The 21,144-nt window shown below is 51.7% G+C and overlaps 1 protein-coding gene and 1 long non-coding RNA gene across 3 annotated transcripts in view; one reads left to right on the forward strand and one right to left on the reverse strand.

Annotated features, from left to right (window-relative positions):
- The window catches only part of PHF2 (PHD finger protein 2), a 76,848-nt gene that overhangs the window by 45,431 nt on the left and 10,273 nt on the right, over window positions 1–21,144 (reverse strand). The window lies entirely within an intron of this gene.
- Window positions 4,132–19,464, forward strand: LOC130682945 (uncharacterized). Its single transcript, XR_008996416.1, has 3 exons — window positions 4,132–4,826; window positions 10,154–10,256; window positions 11,765–19,464. It is a non-coding gene; the product is annotated as an uncharacterized LOC130682945 (long non-coding RNA).

Genomic DNA, 21,144 nt, shown 5'->3' on the forward strand with positions numbered 1-21,144 from the left:
GGGAAGGATGACAACAGCCGTGCCCTCTCCTCAGTGGTGCCGCACTCGTGCCTCCAGGCCTCTGAAGTGACTGGACCCCAGCTCAGCCACTTCCCGTCTTCAAAGACATGATGGAGGGGCTGGCAGCCTCTGTCCCACCTCATCCAGACTGTTTTCCTCTCTGGCTGTGACACCTTTGTGTCTCTCTATATTTTCCTGCAGGAGGACAGAGTGCCCCAGAAAAACAGAAGCCATGGGGGATGGAGCTATGGTAGGCAGAGCTGCAGGGGGACGGGCATCAGGGGGCATGGAAGCCATGGGTGGGGGCAGAAGCCACAAGCAGGCAGTCTGGAAAGGAGCCTCCAGCATCCTCCAGGCCGTCCTGAGAATGCCGCTCATGGGGATCTGGTGGGAGCCCTAATGTATGGGGAGGGGAAGGGAGCCCAGAGAGCCTGTGCCCCTTTACTGCTCAATTTATCATGATCCACAAGAGACTCACACACATCCACACCTACAATGGAAGCAAAGGTTCACAGACGTCCCCTGTGGGTCCATGGGGCTTTCTTCTCTCTCTAGTTCAACAGTTTAAGCAAGGTGGGCCATGACTCTATAAACTGATGCTGCAGGAGATGGAGGGCAAAGTCCCTGACGTCCACATGCCCCTCCTGCTGGCTGCCATGGCAGGTGATTCACGTCCTTGTCTCAGTCCTTCATCTAGAGAGTGGCACCAAAGGCAGGTGAGGGACAGCACAAGGTTACCTCGACAAGGGAGAGCTGACGGGGAACACACAGCTCCACAGCACACAGGCACAGCCCTGGGTGCCACACAGGGACAGACAGGACCAGGCCCTCCCCAGCACAGGGGAGGATGTGGGTAGAAGCAGGCCAGTGACAGTTTGCTGCCCACCAACACCACCATCGCCTACAGGGCTCTCCCCAACTACTTCCTGTTTTGAAATTTTTAACGTACAAAAGTGTTGGTGGACAGGACAATGGATACCTGTGTCCCTCCACTAAGCTCTACAGGGGCTAATGGTCACCCCATTTGCCTTAGATTGCTCCAGTCCCTTCTCTGAAACATCTGCAAATGTGTTGCAGATGGCAGGACCACCCTCCCCCTGCTCATCAGCCTGTGCTCCCCTCAGAACGGGGCTGTCTCCACAGAACCTCAGCACCGAAGGCAGCATCGTGATGCGTGTCTATGTCCCATTTTCCCAGCTTTCCTAACAGTGTTCTTTACAGCTGTTTCTGACCCAGGACCTCGTGTGTCACCCACTGCCGCGTCTCTGGGCTCCTTATGCAGGGTGGGGCTGGTGGTTCTGACAAAGCTCGCGAGCTGGAATGTGGGGCAACCCACTGGACCGTGCTTGGCCTGCATTTCTGGCACAGGCACCATAGTGGCATTGGTGTGGGTCACAGATTTGGGTCAGGCCAGCCCCATAGGCATGCAGACTGGGGTCTCCTTGCTGAGGCGCATGCAACTCAGGTGACGAAGAAGGGGTTCTATAACCTTTGACCTGGGGCCTCAGCATCCAGGGGTGACCCAGCTGAAAACAGTATTTGCCTGAAGGTTTCCACTTAGCAGTATGTTCTGGCAGTTGCAGGGCAGGGAACGTGTCCAGACCAAAATGCAGAGCTTCTGGGAAAGTTTTGGAAATCTGAACCCCTTCCCACCTGGCCTACTGAATTAGGACTATTTCTAAAGACAGGCTAGGACTAGAACCTTTGGGGACCTGGGTGGGGCTTGGCCTGTATCTGGGGTGTCCCAGACTCAATGGGGCTATAATGTCCTTCCTAGGGGACACAGAAAGCACCAGAAAAGTGGCTCATGCATGTAGCCCAGGCCTGGACATTTCTCCTGAGCGTCCTCACCTCTCAGCCAGTCTGCCCCAGGTGCCCTGTCTCACTGCCTAGGAATCTCCACTCAGCTCAGCAGCACATCTGGAATGTACTTACGGAAGGACAACCCCAAGTGTGACTGCTGGAAACCACAGTCAGAGCAAAGCCCCTGCACTCAAGCCTAAGTCATTCACCCCATCACACAGCTCTAGGAGACCTGCTCTGCCCAGCACAGCTCCAAAGTCCCCAAGGCACCAAAGCTCTGCGACCCAGACCAAAGGTCCAGCCAGCCCCAGAGGAAGCAGAGACACCCTTGACATCCCATTGACACAGTGACACCAGCAGAGGATGCAACAGAGCAGACCCCACCCTCACCCCCAAGGAGCAAACCAGGACAGGAGGGGCTGAATGGTGGCACTGAGGCCGGCTGCTCCAGTGGGCTTGGCCGGAGCAGTGCACTCCTGAGGGCTGCCTTTGTACAGCCTCACTCCCGAAGCATCTGAAAGTGCAAAACCATGTCCACAGGATGAGTTCACAATGGCATTTTCAGAGAGAAGTAGGCCGGGAGCACAGGCTGTGACTCTAATTAACCGAGGCCCCATCAGGTCTGGCTGTGGCCCAGGGAGACCTGGTCCTCCTCACAACCCTCAGAGAAGCAGACAAGGGGGACGCCACCCCATGGCCCTGTGATGGCGCCCTCTGCTGGCCTTGTGAATACAAAAATCCAAGCAATCCCAAACTGGACAGCAGCTCCAGGAGGGGAACACACCAAGTGCCCAAACCAGCAACTGCACCCCTGGAGCCCTACAGTCTCAGGGGAACCCGGACTTACCTGGACCACATGTTAAGGATGAAGAGAGCAGCAGGAAGATTCTTCCATTAGAGAAAACGTCATGAAACTATCTGCCTGATAGGTGATTTTAATTGTGATCTAAAGCAGTTTACATAAAGGACATAAACTGATTTTAAATGTGGAAAGAGAAACAGCATCATGCATAGTGAGACATGCAAGCCAAACTGCAGAGGGCCTCCCACCCACGGGCCACGGAGGGCTTCCTACCCACCAGCTGCGAGGGCTTCCCACCCATTGGCGGGCCTGGCCCTGAGACAGTGAACCTGGTGGAGATGCAGCAGACAGACGTGTCCCCGGCAGAAACACATGCCAGCCCAGCCTCTAGGGTGGGACGCTGCAGGGACGCACATCCCCATCTGGGGTGTTCCACCAGGAAGCACAGGTACACCAGCACAGCACAGCACAGGTGTGCACAGGGTGACTACTACAGCAGCCACCAGGTGTCCATCCACAGGAGGCAGGTGAATGTCAACAATGCCAATAAGTCCACAGCCCAGGCTCCTGATCTGGAGTAATCTCCACCAGGAGCACACACTGCAGAAGCCTTGGGTGTACCAGCTTTTGTGGGACACTGCAGAGAGTGTGTAGACATGCCCCTCTGTGATCGGAATGTTCTGGAAAGACTCTGAAACCTGATTCCAGTGACTGCCTCCAGAGATGGGGGAGACACGTTGCTGACTGAATTTTTTCCTGCATGTACATATCGTGATCCCCCTTCAAAAATTTCTCAGGACACCTGTAATCCCAATTAACTGATTTGATTCAAATCAGAGCTATTTGAATTTTTTGAAGTACATACAAACAAGCTTTTAAAACAATACCCTTCTGACTCTCAAAAACAAATGTGTATCATGTGCAGTCAAACGAGAGCACTCCTGGTAAGTGCCTGCAGCTTTTGGAGGGCAGCTCAGGCAGGTAAGAATCAAAGGCTCCTGCAGCATCAGAAAACATGAGTCTCAGCAAAACCCCATCCTGTCCAGCCCTCACGTTTGTGAGATGGGGACACCAAAGCTGCACATGGACAGTGGGCCTACACACCTGACTTTCACCCCTTCAACACATCCTGTTTAGTGGTTCTGGGAAGCGGGAGGCCACAAGGCAGTCAAGGAAGCAAGAGAAGCCCAGGTCAGCCACGGGTGTTCACACAGCCAGGCTCCCAGAGCCCCCCGCACCATGCCACACAGAACAACCTGCCGAACAGGCCCTGACTGTATGGGGTTGGGGTGGGGAGGGCAGGCTGCAGCCACGGTGGGGAGCAGGTAGGCTGAGGGGCAGCGGCACAGCCAGCTCAGCTCAGTAAGAAGGGCCCGAGGCCCACACAGGCTCATGGGCACCTTGTGGACGTGCAATGAGTGCTGTCAGATTCTTCTGATTCTTCAAGAATATTTGGGAATGAACATCTTTAGGTGAAATAGCAGCTAATGCTTCTGTTTTTGAAAACCCTGTGTGGACCAATGAGGCCAGACAGCTGCTCTTTGTAGCCTCCACCCCGCCCCTGATCACCTGGTCAGCGTGTCCCACTTGGTCTGAGCAGTCTGGCCTCAGGGTGGTCAGAGGTCCCATAGCTTCTGAGACCTTCAAGCATTCCCTCCTCCAAAGCCAGGCCTCAGTGGTGATTCTGGGGCAGCAGCTCCTCTTCCCCTGCCAATATGGGGTCTGCAGAGCCCCTGACCAAGAGTCAGTCCAGTGGTCTGGGACCACAGCTGCCCTAGGAGACCCCAGGACCACAGCCAAGCTGGGATGTGCACCTGCAGAGCCAACAGCACAGCTGGTGCGCAGTCAGAAAACACCGGCACCCCAGGAAGCTGGGAGTCCTGGCCCACCCCAGGCCTAGGGTGGCATCAGATGGCTGGGAAGGAGGAGGCAGTGATGGGCACCGCCCCTCTGGGCCTCCCTCAACCTCTCCGCCCATAAGCTAGAGCAAGAAAACTTGCCCAGCAGCCTCCCAGGAACAGGAAAGACTGGAAAACTCACAAACCAAGGTGTCCAGGATGGGGGAGCTGTTAGGTCAGCATCCACCCACCTGGTGGCTGGGCAGCCAAATGTTTGTGTGACGGGGCCACATTCATGCCATGAAACCAGAGACAGCACACCAAGCCAACCCAGCACCACACAGAAGAGATGGGATGGAGACAAACATGGGCAGAGGCTACAGGTGAGCACCCCTGGGTGTGGTGGTGTATAAGCGGATGGTATCTTCTTCTTAAAAGTTTTTTGTAACCAATACATACTAACAGACAGAAAATACAGTCTGAAGAAACAGAGAAATTTCATGAGAACCAGACCCAAATATGGCAGATCAGAAGCAAATTAACAATGATTAATATGCTAAGGGCTTTAAGTGGACAAAACGCAAGAACAGATGGGCAGTGTAAACAGAGAGATGGAAGTTCTAAGACAGAAGCAAAAAGAAATGCTGGAACTCAAAAATACTGCAACAGAAAAATGCCTTTGGTGGGTTCATCATCAGACTGGGCATGGCTAAGGAAAGAGTCTGTGAGCTTGATAAGCGGCCAGTGGAAACTTCCAAAACTGAAATGTAAAGAGAAGACAGTGTAACAGAATATCCAAGGACTGTGGGACAACCATAGAAGGTGACATTCACACAGAGCAAATGCCAGCAGGAGAAGACACAGGGAGGCATGGAGTGTATGTCTGAAATAAGACTGGCTGAGAAACTTCCAAAATTAACTACAGACACCACACCACAAATCCAGGAAGGTCAGGAACACCAAGCAGGATATATGCAAACACAGATTCAAAGAGTAAATCTTGAAAGAAAGAAAAACCAGAAGAAAATGCCTTTAGCTTTAGATAAACACACAGAAGACTCCCACTGGGCCCCTCAGAGGCCAGGCAGACAGGGAGAGGGCGCACAGGAGACTCACACTGGGCCCAACAGAGGCCAGGCGGATAGGGAGAGGGCGCACAGGAGACTCACACTGGGCCCCTCAGAGGCCAGGCGGACAGGGAGAGGGTGCACAGGAGACTCACACTGGGCCCCTCAGAGGCCAGGCGGACAGGGAGAGGGCGCACAGGAGACTCACACTGGGTCTCTCAGAGGCCAGGCGGACAGGGAGAGGGTGCACAGGAGACTCACACTGGGCCCCTCAGAGGCCAGGCGGACAGGGAGAGGGTGCACAGGAGACTCACACTGGGCCCCTCAGAGGCCAGGCGGACAGGGAGAGGGAGCACAGGAGACTCACACTGGGCCCCTCAGAGGCCAGGCGGACAGGGAGAGGGCGCACAGGGGACTCACACTGGGCCCCTCAGAGGCCAGGCAGACAGGGAGAGGGTGCACACGAGACAGCTAGTGTTAAAGGCTACAGCCTCCAACCTGGAAATTCAAGCCATACAACATTACCTTTCAAACGTAAAGGAGAAATAAAGACTTTATCAGACCAAAACTGAGGGAATTTATCACCAGTAGACCTGCCTCTCAAGAAATGTTAAAAGACGTGTTTAGAGAGAAAAAATGGGTATGGGTCACAAATTTGTGTCTACATAAAAAAAGAAGAGCTTTAGAGAAGGCACAAATTAAGGGAACATAAAATACTGTGTTTTCTTCTTCTTAAGTGATCAAACAAAACCGCTTATTCAAAATTATAATGTATTTGATTATAGCTTATGGATAAATGTAATGAATGACGACCAAAAGAAAAAAAGAGGGACTGGGGCACCCGTGGTGAGGAGAGTGGGACAGTGTGCTTGAAAGTGGGCTTGGCTTAGCCATAAACAAATAGATAAATATGTGCATGTGTGTGTATCAAACTCAAAGGCAACCACTAAAAAAAGGTTTTAAAAGAAGCATCATTGATATACAAAGAGAGAAAATGAAAGCATATAAAATGCTCAATTAAAACCAGATAAGGCAGAAAAAGAGTAGAAGACGAAAACCAAAATAAAGAACAAGGGCAACAAATTGACAACAGAAACAAGCATTATGGACATTAATCCAGCATTATCAAAAGTCACTGAAAATGTCAATGGTCTAAACATACAAATTAAAAGACAGAGACTGTAAGCATGGGGTATATATCACCTATCAGAAACCCACTTTAAATATAAAGACACATATAAATTAAAAGGAAAGGGATGGTGTACAGGCAGGAGAATATGAGAACTCTGTGCTTTTCTGTTCAATTCTGCTGTGAACCTAATACTGTTCAGAAAAATTAAAAAAATAAATATAAAAATGTTTAAATGGGGTAAAAGGTAAAGGAATGAAGAAAGATATATCATGCTTACACTAATCAAAAGAAAACCAGAGTAACTTTATTAATTCCAGATAAAGCAAATTTTGGAGCAAGAAAAAGAGCTAGGATCAAGATGCGGATTACATAATGACAAAGGAGTTAATTTCCCAAGAACACTTGCCAAGCCTTACTGTGTATGTGGCCCAATGAAAGAGCATCAGAATACATGAGGCAAAAACTGTTAGAACTGCAAAGAGAAACAGATGAACCCACTATTATATTTCTGCCACTGGATGGCTGTGCACATCTTCTATCAATAATTAACAGATTCAGCAGACAAAAATATCAGTAAGGACATAGTTGAATTGAAAACACCTCAATCAACTGGATATAATTGAATTTTATAGAATACTTCCTCTAACAAAAGCAGAATAAACTTTCTTCTCAAGCTCACACAGAACATTCACCAAGAGAGATCATATTCTGGGCTATAAAACACACTTCAACAAATTTAAAAGAAATCATACAAAGAAAGCTCTCACACAACAATGGAATGATACTAAATATCTGGCAAACACCAAAACACTTGGAAATTAAACAACACAACTCTAAATAACACACAAATAAGTCTCAGGAGAAATTTAACAATATTTCTAACTAAATTAAAATGAAATACAACTTATCAAAGTTTGTGGGAATGCAATGAAAACAGTGCTCACAGGGAAATTTATACCATTGAATGCATACATTACAACAAAGATTTAATATCAGTCATCTTAGTTTCTACCTTAGGAAACTAGAAAAAAAAATATCCAAACTAAGCAGAAGAAAAGAAATAACCAAAATCAGAGCAGAAATCAATGAAATTGAAAACAACAAATGAATAGGGAAAAGTCAATGAAAGCCAAATTTGGTTCTTAGAAAAGATGAATAAATTTATAAGCCTCTAACCAAGTTAACAGACAAAAGAGAGAATATCACTAATTACTAATTTCTAATATCAGAAATGAAAGCAGGGCCATCACTGCTGATCCCATGGGCATTAAAAGGACAATAAGAGAATATTATGACTAACTCTATGCCCATACATTAAAAAATCAGATGAAATAAACCTATTCCTTAAAGGACTCAAGCTACCAAAACTCACACAAGGAAAGATAATCTGATCAGTCCTATGGCTAAACCAATACTTAATGACCTTCCAAAACAGCACCAAGCCTATATGAGCTCAATGACAAATTCCACCAAACATTTAAAGAATATATTACACCAATTTCTTCCAGAAATTAGAAGCAGAGGAAATACTTCCTAACTCATCCTAGAGGCCAGTATTGCCTTAATACCAAAAGCAGATAAGACATTACAAGAAGGAAAAACTGCAGACAATACTTCTCATGAACATAGACAGATGAAAAAAAAAATCTACAAAACATTAGCAAATCAAATTCAGTGGTGTATAAAAAGAATTATACATCATGACCAAGAGGGATTTATTTCAGGTATGCAAGTCTGGTTCAATTTTCAAAACTCAATTATGCAATCAAAATGCAATCCAACACATATACAGTCTAAAGAAGAAAAATCATATGAATATAATAGATGCAGAAAAAGCATTTGACAAAAGCCAACATTCCTTCATGATAAAAGTTCACAGCAAACTAGAAGCAAAAGGGAACTTCTTCTACTTGATAAAGAACATCTAAAAAAAATGTATAGCTAACACCATACTTTATGTGAGAAACTAGATGCTTTCCTGCTAAGATCAGGAACAAGACAAGGATGTCTACTCTCATCACTCCAATTCAACACCGTACTACAAGTCCTTGCTGATGAAATAAGACAAAAAAGGGGAATAAAATATATGCAGATTGGGAAGGAAAAAATAAAACTGTCTTTGTTTGCAGAGGACATCATGATTGCCTATATAGAAAATACCAAGGGACCAACAAAAGAATTCCTGGAGCAATAAGTGATTACAGCAAGGTTGCAGGATACAAAGTAATATACTAAAGTAAGTTGCTTTCTTATGTAACAGCAATGAACATTGGAATTCGAAATTAATAACACATACCATTTATAATAGCACCCAAAAACACATATAAATCAAACAAAGCACATAAGATCTATGTGAGGAAAACTCTGATCAAAGAAATCAAGGAACTAAATAAATGTTATGTTCATGATAGGAAGACTTAATATTGTCAACACATCAGTTCTTTCCAACTTGATCTACAGATTCAGTGCAATCCCAGCCAAATTCTCAGCAAGTTATTCTGTGGATATTGACAAATTGATCCTAAAGTTTATATGGAGCAATAAAGATCCAAAATAGCCAACACAATATTGAAAGAGAAGAACAAAGTCAGAGGGCTGACACTACCTGACTTAAAAACTTACTGTAATGCTACATTATCAACACAGTGTCTTACTGATGAAAGAATGAATAGATAAATGGAACAGATTAGAGATTCCAGAAAGAGATGCCCACAAATGTAGTCAACTGATGTTTGACAAAGGAGCAGAGGGAAAACAATGGAGAAAGATGATCATTTCAATAAATAGCACTGAAACAACTGGATGTTCACATACATGTAAGAAAAAAAGGAATCTAGACAGATGTAATACCTTTAAAAAAAATCAAAATCGATCATAGGTTGAAATGTAAGATGTGAAACTATAGATCTTCTAGAAGATAACAGAGCACCTAGATGACTTTGAGTTTGGAGATGCCTTTTTAGATACAACACCAAAAGTATGATCCTGAGAGAAAAAACTGATAAACTGGACTTCATTAAAATTAAAAAACTTCTGCCTTGTGAATGGTACTTTTAAGAAAATGTAAAGATAAGCCACAGACTAAGAGAAAATCTTTGCAAAACATCTATATGAAAAATGACTGTTACCCAAAATACACAGGCAACTCTTAAAAACTCCACAGTAAGAAAACTACCAACCCAATTAAAAAATGGGCAAAGGAGCTAAACAGACACCTCACCAAAGAAGATATAGAGATGGCAAATATGCACATGTAAAGATGCTCCACATCATACGCCACCAGAGAAACGCAAATAAGACAATGAGACCCCACTGTGTAGTGTCCTGCTGGAATGTCCAAAATCCAGAGCACTGGCAACGCCGCACGCTGGAGAGGATGTGGAGCGTGAGGAGCCCACTGCTGGTGGGATGCAGGTAGGGCGGCCACTCTGGAAGGCAGCTTGGCAGTTTCTAACAAAACTAAATACACTTATACAATCCAGTAATCCTACTTCTTGGTATTTATCCACAGGACTTGGACACTTACACTTATGCAAAAACCTGCACCTGGATGTTGATGGCAGCTTTATTCATAAATGCCAAAACTAGGAAGTAACCAAGACACCCTTCAATAGGTGAGTGGATAAATAAATGGCGGTCAACCCAGACAAGGGCATCTTACAGAGCACTAAAAAGAAATGAGCTTTAAAGCCATGAAAAGACATGGAGGAACCTAAGCGCTTATCACTGAGTGAAGCGGCCAGTCCGAAAAGGCTCCATACTGTGTGAGTCCAGCCATGTGACATCCTGGAAAAGGCAAGACTATGGACACAGGGGAGATGAGTGGTTGTCAGGTTGTCAGGGGGTGGGGAGGAGGTGTGAACAGGTGGAGCCCAGAGGACTTTTAGGGAGTGAAGCTGTTCCGTGTGACACTCTAATGCTGGGCACATGTCATTACACTTGTCAAAACCCACAGAACACACAAGGCCAAGAGGGGACCCTAAGGGAAACCACGGACTTCCATTATTAACAATAATGTATCATTATTGGCGCAGCAATTATAACAATGCAGCACACCAATGCAAGAAGTTAAAAACTGGGGAGGCTGGATGTAAAGAAGAGGTATATGCAAACTCTAAATTTTCCACTCAGTCTTTCTATAAACCTAAAACTACTCTTACAAAAATTAGGTTTCGTTTTTCATAAGGAAGAACAAGTTCCACGCATGTCCACATGCTTACTAACCAAAAGGTCCTAGAAAAAGACATGGAGTTTCCCAGTGCCGATGCTGGGGAAAATCTGCCAAAATGGGGAAACCTGAGGAAGGAAATACTCATAACGACTTATAGAAACAACATCTTCTTCAAGGATCACTTAAAATTAGTACAGAGCAAGCAAGCAACGGGCGAGGCCTGGGGCGCTGGGAACACTAACCTGTGGCAGTGTTATTTTGGAGCCCCGCACAAATGTCCAGGGTGATCCTTCTCCTGGTCTAGCAGTGAGGCCTCCGGCTCCGCCCCCTCCAAGCCCACTCCTCTCCCTGATTCCCCACACCTGGGCAAAGTGTGGGCTCCAGGCTGAGGCCTCCCCCCACTGTCCACCAGCTGCCGGCCAGCCTGGTCCCTGGGGCTCCATACGCCTCTCCCCACTCCAAGGGGCCGCCCTCCTTACTCTGGAGCTCCCCCATCTGCTCCCCAGGTCAGGGCTGGGGTGTCCCCCAGTCAACAGAAATGCTCCTCGGCCAGCCACAGGCAGCCTCAGGGCCAGACCAGCAAGTGCAGGCTGGCCCGCTGTGGACCCCAGCTACATGCCACTGGGGCCCATTAGAGCCAGCCAGACTAGCCGGGAGTGGGGGACCCAAAGGTGGCTACTGGGCAGCCCCCAGGTCCTGACCTGACTAACGGAGCCACGTCAAGGTGACCACCCTGTGCCAGGCCCCCAAAGCCCCACAGGGACGACATCTGAGAGGCTTTCTGGGCACGTCCAGCACATGCTCTGGGAGGCCATTCTGCAGAGAGAGCAGGCTCCTTTACAGGCATGTGTGCAGTGAGGGCAGGCTGGGTAAGGGCCCAATACAGGTGGCAGAGACTCAGGTGCCCCAGCATGGCCTGACCGGGCTGAAGGCTGCCACTTGAATCTGCAGATAACAGGGGTGCCTGGGCCCCACGGGCTGGACCCTGTTGGTGAATGACCCAGCAGCAGCCACACCAGACTCCCCCTGAAAAGTCTCCAGAAGCTGAGGTTCCCAGTGCCAGCATCCAGGTAGGCCCTCTGCAGCCTGTCGATTTCCTTTTTCCTGACTCCTTCCCCCATCTGTGCCCGCACCAGTTCAGGAGACCCAGGGGTTCCCACAGCTCCATAATGCCCCCTCCCTGCTAGTGAGACTCCTGCTAGAAGTTCCGGTGCCCCCATGGCCTCACCAGGTGTCACAGCACCTGCACCAGATCCCAAGTGCCCCAAGGGGCTGAACATCACAATAAGTGAGCCACACAAGGAACCTCGGGGCCTTTGAACAAATACCCTCTCTGCCTGGACTCTGCACCAAAGCCAGGACTCTGAAGACACCGAGGACACTGGTGCTCCCAGGGCCCCATGCAGGAGGCCTGAGGCGGGGCAGCCACCCCAGGAAAACGTCTACATCAGATACATCTCCGGCCACGTGGAAGTGGCACGTGTGGCCTGCAGGCTGGGGAGAAGCAGGACCACAGTCTGAGGCAGAACTGCAGGTGGGCAGGCTGCAGGGCCTTGCTTCCCCTGAGGGCACTGCGTGGCTTTCCTGACCAAAGGTCCTGGAAAGGCTTGGCGAGGAGCAAGTCAATGCCCTTGGTCATCAGAGGCTGGCCACATGGGCCAGGGCTTCCAGAGCTCTCAGGGGAGGTAGGTGGGAGACAGCTCAGATGCTCCCACACACCCAAACAAGGACACTGAGAGGCAGAGGTGTCCTGGGCTCCCCAGACCTGAGGGGACTCAGCCTCGCTTCCTGGGCCTCAGGAGGCCTGGCCTTCCCCCATCTCAGATTTCCAAACACAAGGAGATGACTGACCTAGCTGAGTTCAGGCCCACTTCCCAGGGGCAGGCTCCAGCCCGCATGACGGCTGCACCAGCCCCATCTTCTCCTTGTAGGGTGGCCAGGGCTGGCATGGGCCACTCAACAGAGGTGCCACACCACTGGAGGCGGCAAAGCTGGCCTGTGAGCAGGTGGCTGGGCTCCACACAGGTGGAGCAGAACACCCAGGGTGCTAGACCCAAAGACGACAGAGGCAGGGAACCACCCAGTGAGGCTCTGGGAATCCCACCCTGCTCCTCCCACTGCACCCACGGCCCCTTCACCAGGAGGGCCCCATTCTTAGTGTGCTGGACACTCCCACTGCCCACTGCATGGATGCCACACACAGGGCACTCCACACACATATCACACACCACACACACCAAACACTCCACGCACACACACCACACATGCATACATGTAACACACGTGCACACACACACACAGACACACACACCAGCCAAGCAGGCAGGATGCTGCTCAGGGGGACAGCATCACCCACCTGAGAGGTTCTGGGACCCCGAGGCCTTACCTCTCTGGGTGACAACACTTTTGTCAACAAAGACGCAGCCTCGCCTGCACCTTGGTGGCCAGATTTGGCGAATGAAAGTGCAGGGCACACAGTCACATCAAGTCCCAGAAAGCAGGAATCCAGACTTTCCTCTGGCCACCCGCCTGCCTCTTCACCCCCTGGCTAGGCACCCCCAGGTGTGAACCAAGGGGCCCTCTGCCCCAACGGACTTTGGTCCAGGGGGTGGTGGGCCAGCGCCCGAGGGGCCCCTGGGTCAGACACTGCAGTGCTCCTTTGCTCCCTTGCTCAGTTTTGGAATCACTATGGCCAACTCCCAGCTCCCCATCTTCTCGACAGCCTCGCCCCTCACTTGGAATTTGTCTGGAATCCCCCTCGGCCCCCTGGGTCTCATTTCTTGAACTTCGGGAGCAGAGGGGCTGACAGGGGTCGCATCACAGAGAGCATGTTGGACACAAACAACCCTGGAATTGCCCTTGGGGCCCTGCAGGGGGCACAGGGGTGAGTGTGTGAGGTCCACCTCCATGCAGGGGTTAGCCAGTGGCCTCACCCTGGGGACCCTGTAACAGCTGAGGGCGTGCAGCAGGACCGGCTCACTGCGCCTGTTAAAGGGAGAGCAGCTGTCACGAACCATGCACATGTGAAGAGCTTGGGCAATACGTGGAGGGCCAGGCTCCCAGTGGCATGGGCCACTGTGGATAAAATGAGAGTTCCTGTGGCCAGGATTCTCACCTGACCCTGGTCGGCTAGCTCACTACACACGTGTGGGCAATACATTGCTATTGACTCTATAGAAAGAGCTCTGCCCAGTGGTCTGCGTGACAGGGTGGCATGGCTGCAGGGCAGCAAGAGAGCACAGCAGAGGCTGGAGTGCTGGCAGCACCGAGGACAGAGGCCCAGAGGCAGAGATTGGCTTGCTGCATGCAGACTCGCTCTGAGTGAACAGGATTCTAGTGACTGACCTGCCACCATGGAAATAAAGTTGGGTGTAACCCTTTCACCCCAAGATTGTTCTACTGTCATTTCTTTGGTCACACTCCATAGTGAACTTGCCCAGGGCTGAAACCCATTGGCAAGACAGCCACAGTCCAGCACCAGATGCAGCTTCCCAGGGACATGCCCTCCTGTGGCCCCTGGAGGTGCTTTCTAGTTCACGCATGGGACCGGCATGCTGGGCACTCTTCTTGGGGTGGCTGGCCTACCCAAACACACACACAGCAGACGCCTGTGGAAAAATCCTGGCCAGGCCAACTGTGCTTCCTAGGGCCCAGGCCCCCCACCAGGCCCTGTGCTGGAGAGGAAAGACCCGACCCACCTGGGCCAACTTCAGGTACCCTTCTCAGGGACGCAAAACAAGCATGAACATGAGAAAGGCCACTTGGCAGCCACCCTGCCAGGCTGCAGGGCCACCCTGACCTGGACGGCCCACAGAAGAGCCTCTGCAACCCATCCTCCCAGCTAGGGACCCACCCCCAGCCTCCTGTGCCCTCTAACAGCCTAGGGCCGGGGACCTCCCCAGGGGTGCCAAGACACAGCACCCTCACGCCAGCCATGAGGCACAGTGGCTGCTGATTGAGGCTGGTGGCTTTCCCCCCTCATCATCACCACTTGTGGAGGTTCAGGCCCACCTCTGGGGACCCTACCGACAGCCTGCCCCTTACAAGCACCCAGTGTCCTCTCCAAAGCCTTTCTGGGGCACAGGAGCCAAGTCTCAATGCTCGAGCCACGAGGAAGTAGACAAGCCTCTGCAAACCAGCCACGTTCACAGGAGCCAATGTTACCGCCCCTGAATCGTCAGCCTGCTCTCGCCTGTCGAGTCCACCATGTACCGCACCTGTGGGTCAGGCCTTCCTGTCTCAGGGCATCTGGGCTCCCCCAGGTGGCTGAGCAGGCGGTCCACAGGATGAAGCAGCCAGTCAGTGGAGCAGTGGGGGTGCTCCTGAGGACCTCTGCCCACTCCAGGACACCCTCCTTTCTGGGGCAGAGGAGGAGGGAGTGGGCTGAGATGCTCTCCTGGGGGTGGGGTCCTGGAGAAGCGGAGCCAGGAGAGGGGGAGCACAGACAGTTCCTCAATGTCTAGGAAGGGAGGTGGAGAGAACCCACATGCAGGGATGGGTGACAGGGCCCTCCTTGGACAGCACAGGACTCTCCCTAGCAGATCCCCAAACTCCCCACCACTTCCTGCCTCCTAGACACACACAGGAGGGGCAGGCCACCCCTCCATGCTCTCTGCAAGTCCACCACCCCAGCTGCCCAGCAAACTGTTGCTTCCAGCCCCACAGGTGGGGTGGGGAAACCAAGGCCCATCTAGGTCATATGGCTGGGCTGCCTGGTCTCCCACCCGGGTCTCCTGCACACCCCACCCCGGACTGGGCAGCCTCTGCCCCCACCCTTCCCAGAGTCAGTGGGCAGGGTCCCAAAGCAGTCCACCTGACTGCCCACGCACACACCTTCAGCTGTCTGCACGGGCACCTCCCAGGGAGGGGTGTCTGCTGGGTAGCCCCAGGAAGCCAAAGTCACCTGCCCACTCACCCTGCCCACCACCCCCAGAGCTCTGGGGCCTGACTGGACACCATCAAGGAGCCAGCTCCGTCACCATGGAGAGCACCCTAGTAAAGAAGTGCAGGGTCCAGGGCTGACCAGCGCTTGCCACCACCTGTCTGGCACAGGGGGCAGAGCCACTGTGGGCAGCCTGTGAGCCTGTGATGCTCACCACTCCCAGACCTGGACCTGCCAGGCCTGGCGCTGGGATGGCCGCCCATCTATGGGGTGTGTCTGCACCCCGGTTCTCGGGAGCCAGTCCCAGGCTCCCATGGGCTGCAGCCCAGCCTACATGCAGCTTGCCTCCCACTGCCCTCTGGGCACCAGGTTCTAATAGATGCAAGGAAACCTCCCAAGACTTCTCCCAGCCACATGTGGTCCAAGTTGTCCCCCAAGATGCCACCCCCTCAAACTGGTACTGACTCTTAGGCTTCAGGCACCCTGCAGTTGTCTCCGCAAAGCCCCCAGACCCAGACAACAATAGAGGAGCCCTGCTAAACAGAAAGGTCAGAGAGCAGAGCCAGAGGGCAGCCTGCCCAACAGCTGGGTAAAGGTCTACTCCTGCTGGCTGGCTGTGGTTTGGCAATTAAAATACAGAATGCTACCGCGCTCCCCATTCCCGAGCCCAACGAGCCAGAGCAAGGGGAGCAGTGAAGCGGCGGAGCAGGGCCAGTACAGGACGCCGGCTTTCTGTCCAAAGGAACGGATTCATTGTAGGACTCCAGGTGTCTCTGGGGGAGGGCAGGTGGTGGAGGCTGGCCAAACAGCACAAACCTTCAGCTGTAAGACAGAGGTCTGAGGGGCTAACATACTACATGCTGAATGGAGATCACAGCCCTGCACATTGTACAACTGAGATGTGCCAAGAACACAAGTGTTCTCACCTACAGGGGGCGATGGGATCCCTCCACAACATACACACACGCCAGATCTTCACACTGCATGCGTTCAACATACTGCACCTGTACTTGTCCATTACTCCTCAGTAAAGCTGAAAAAGTGAAACTGAATTTTGTAAATTGTGTAAGAAAAAGAAAAAGAACAAGGTATGTGTGGGTATGCACATATTTGCTGCAAACCAGATGTGTGGACATGCAGCTTTGTGAGGGGGATTGGCCCAGTGGGTGCACCGTGGGCACGGCCATACTGGGGCACAGTGCACCTGGCATGCTCAGAATATGTGCACACAGCCCGGGATGCTCATGGGGACTCCAGAACGGGTGTTTCAAAACAAAATGGTCACACGTTGCATGTGGTCAGGAAATAGTTTCTGTGATACCAAATCCTAGATTTCTCAGGGCTTACATTATATTTTCAGAATTCTTTGCTGTCATTTCTGAAGTAGGTCCAATTGAAAGGCTCCTCCTGGTACCCTGCTCTCTCCTCCAGGAGGAGCACCTGTGGATAACTTCTCACCTGTAAGTACCAGAGGGCCTATGGGCAACTTTTGGTATCTGTGAGCAATGGTTTAAAGCCATGCAGGAAGACCCCTCCACTTGCCAAGCAGTACTGAGCATCTCAGCCTGGAGCTAACTCACGCTGGCCTGCAGCACAACTCTGGGGCTGTGACTGGGCAGGGCCCCAGGGGCTTGAAACTCTACCTGCACAGGGACCCCTAAGGCAGCTTTGGCCAGGGGGGTGCAGATGGGCCCCTTCTCAGCAGACCATCTGTACACCCGGCCAACGTACATTACTGGGGTGTCACATCATACTGAGGGTCACAGAAGGCAAAGATGCCCCAATGCACCCCACCTTTAGAGCCTGGGGTCCTGGACAGAACATCACAGCCCTGTCCCAGGTGGGTGTGTGATGGGGAGACTCTCAAACCCTAGTGTTTCTAAAACCCACAGTCCACAAAATCTGTGACAGGGAGGCCAGGGTGGGATGACCTCTACACTCTGAAATTTCATTTCATGATTTTATTTGATTACAAAAGTAATATTATGCTCTTGGAAAACAAGTTGGAAAGTGCAGAAAAGTATAAAAGCAGCAGGAAAAAACCCACTTAACCCTTTTAATATGTTAGCATCCCTCCCTCCAGCAGGTTTTCTGTTTTAACTAACTCATACCAACTGGCGTATTACATAGACAATGCTGAATTTTGCTTTCATTTGCATTTGTAGCAGAAACATTTTCCCATACCATTGAAATCTTGCCGTAAACATCATTACTGATGATTGCATAATTTCCTATTGTGTGAGTATCTTATAATCCACTCGATCACCCCCCCAGTTCTACCATCTAAGAATCTGGAATTCTTGATTTATTCAATGAGTATTCAATATATCTCTTTATATATTTTTAAGCCTGCTCAGGTGGATTTCTAACAGATATCCAGTTAAAGGGCACGGTCACTTTAAAAGTCAGAAGCAGGTTTTGGAGTGTCTACTCCAGCAGTTTCTAGGAAACGGACTGCGTGCCCGCCTAGCTCAAATACCTTTGTCCAAAGCTCTGGGAATAACAGCCTTCCATCTGCACAAAACCCTCAGAGACCCACAAGGAGGCAGGGAAGACAATCTGACCAGACAGCAAATGCAGCCCAAGGTCATATTAACAGAAATACTGCTCTGGACCAAAGGAGGTGAGACCCCAGTCCTGCATCAACCTGGAGGGTGAGTGGGATGGAGCCTGGGGACCCTCAGAGGCAGCTGAGAGTGAGAGGTGGGCTCAGGTCTCGTCTGCTGCTTCCTCCGGGCACTGGTGCTCCCAGGTCCTGTCCTGCTGGAACATTCTAAGATCTGTTCCTTGCCATGTTTTCCTTTAGCCATAAAGGACAAGAAAAGCAAAAATTAGGATATGGAAAGCTGGCCGGGCTCCAGCTGGGCCCTGCTGCAGGCACCCAGGGACCACTATGCTGATGTGGGGCCTAGCATAGGGCTGCACTGGTGAAAGTGCCGGGAACACCGAGCTTTGGTGTCCCACCCCTCAATCAGGGCTGCCTGGCTCCCAGAACACCCAGATGAGATGGGGCCACATGGACCTCCCCCTGAGCAGGGAGCCCCATGTCCTCCTCGGGACACTCACTCCAAGCAAGCACGGAATCTCGTTTTGCCATTAGTCCCACTCTGTGGGCAGACACTTCCCCAAAGGCCTGGAGGGTTCTCTCGACGAGCAGCGCCAGGATGCGGCTGCCAAGCCAGGTGGTGCTGCGTGACACTGGAAAGCCTTTTCCTCCCATCACGAGCAGCAAGGATCACAGGGAGCAGGCCACCCAGGGGTGGCCCCAGCACACGGTTTCCTCCTGAGTTCAAGAGTGCACTGAACCTCTGAGTCCTGGCATGCCAGGAGGTCAGTGTGGCCGGGAGGCAACTGCCAGCCAGCTCTTCTGCCCTCAGGTTCTGACAGGGAGCAGGCCTGGTGCCTCAGGAGCTGGCAGGCCCTGCAGAGCAGGTGGATGGCCAGTGGGAGCAGGGGCCCCAGCAGAGTGGCCTGGGGCAGACACCAGGCCTCCTCCTGCCCCAGAGCCCCCAGCTGGGCCACATGATGAGGTATCCAGGAGCAGGCCCGTCCTCACTCACAGCCACAGGAGGCCAGGGCTCCCTGCACTCAGAGTTTGCTGCTGGAGACTCGGAGGCCTTCCCCAAGGACAAAGCCCGGGGGGAGAGCTCCGGCCCCTCAGAGGCATACCCGGGTCTGCAGGAGACCAACTGGCATGCAGCGTCTGTTCCCATGTGAGCCTGGCCGGCTGCTCCAGTGGTGTGGGGGTCAGAGCCATCGGGCTGCGGTGCCTGCGCCCAGGGCAAAGCCTGGGGCCTGACCCACTCTCTGCTTGGCAGTTCAGAGATGATGGTCAAAAGATCGGTCTGATCACATCTCTCTTTTCCAAAGAATAGTTCAAAATCGAACAAGACAATGAAGTTCCAGATCTACCAGACACTGAAGGGGAACAGCAAAGTGACTCTAAGAGGCAGCCCTTCTGATCAGGGCCAGGCAGGAGTGCCCTGTGCCCCTGTGGCAGCGATCACAGGGGACTGCTGAGGTCAGCACTGTCTCAGGGGGCTGCGTGGCTCCGGGGTGCAAGAGCCCCAGACAGAGCACGCGCACTAGGGAGACATGGCTCCTCAAAAAGGCACAACACACGAAGGGGTCCAAGACACCACCAGGCAACCAGCGGCCAAGGAGCGAGGTGGCTGCCTTAGGCGACCAGGTATGCTGGGGACATGCACAGGCTACCGTGTCTGCCAGCCTTCCCCAAACCCAAAACAAGCCTGAAATTAGAAGTTCACAGCAGAGGGGGATTGGCAAGGGTGCTGGGCAAGGAGCAAATAAGGCCCTACCTCACACCAGGACTCAAAGGGAGGGAAGGAGACATCCAGCAAGCCGGTGAGCTCTAGACCTCTGCAGCCACGGAGCTGGGGCTCAGAGCGGCTGGGGCAGGAGGGGGAGTGTGGAAGCCCCCTCCATCAGAGGCATGCTCAGCCCCCTTCTCTGCCTTCATTAGGAAGCATCTGGGCCACTTAGAAAGTCCTACGACCGCAGGGGGCGGTGGGGGAGAGCAATGACCAGACGCCTGCAACGGTACCACGGTCACATCACTGCACACTGGAACTATACCAGGACGCAACTTTTTGCCTTCCAGCTGGAACTGACAAAGATCGGAAGGTTGCGAAAATGTGGTGCCCAGTGTGTAGGGAAATCTGTACAACCTGTGGAGTGATTTTAACCCTTGAAATGCTGTATGCACCCAGCCCCTTTTGTCCTGTAACATGTGCAACCTGTACTCCTGGGCCCCCAGTATGTGACATGGGCACCAGGTTTTTCCCTGTACAAAGTGGCAGCAGTTCAAGAGGAGCAAGCTCAACACCAGCCAGGGGCCAGAGACAGGGCACACCTGGAGGATCCTCATGACAGCCCAGGAGGCACAGAGTGAGCATGAGACCTGCACCCTGAGCCTGTGTGCATGTGACAGTGTTGTGTAAACGGAACTCTCTCTGGAGCTCTTCCTAAGCAGCTGGGATGGAGCTGGTTCTCGGGAGACTAGCTTTCACTACGCGTTCTTACTCTTCGTTTTTAAACCATGTGCTAGTGTTCCATCTGTAAATTCATTCAATTAGCCATTTTTAAATGAACAAGTGCAATTGATCCTCATCACCACAAATAAACATAAGACAGGGGCAGAAGCTCCCTTTCCCTTGATAAAGGCAAGGATGGTCTGCAAAAGCAGAGTTGCCTCACCTGGGTGGACCACCATGCCCGGAGGCACCATTATATCACACCTGGGGGGGCAGCTGGGATCGAAGGGCATGGCTGGAGCTCAGCACAGCCCCCGCCCGTGCCCAGCGCCCAGCACGCAGGCTACCAACCACAGCTAACACGAATGCGGTTTCCCCAGGTGTGTTCAGTTTAGGGCCAGGTTCAACTATTTGAAAGCTTTTTCTCAAACGGAACCCAAATCAGTCTGTCTCCT

Source organism: Manis pentadactyla, chromosome 3, assembly GCF_030020395.1.
Source record: "Manis pentadactyla isolate mManPen7 chromosome 3, mManPen7.hap1, whole genome shotgun sequence".
NCBI lineage: Eukaryota > Metazoa > Chordata > Mammalia > Pholidota > Manidae > Manis > Manis pentadactyla.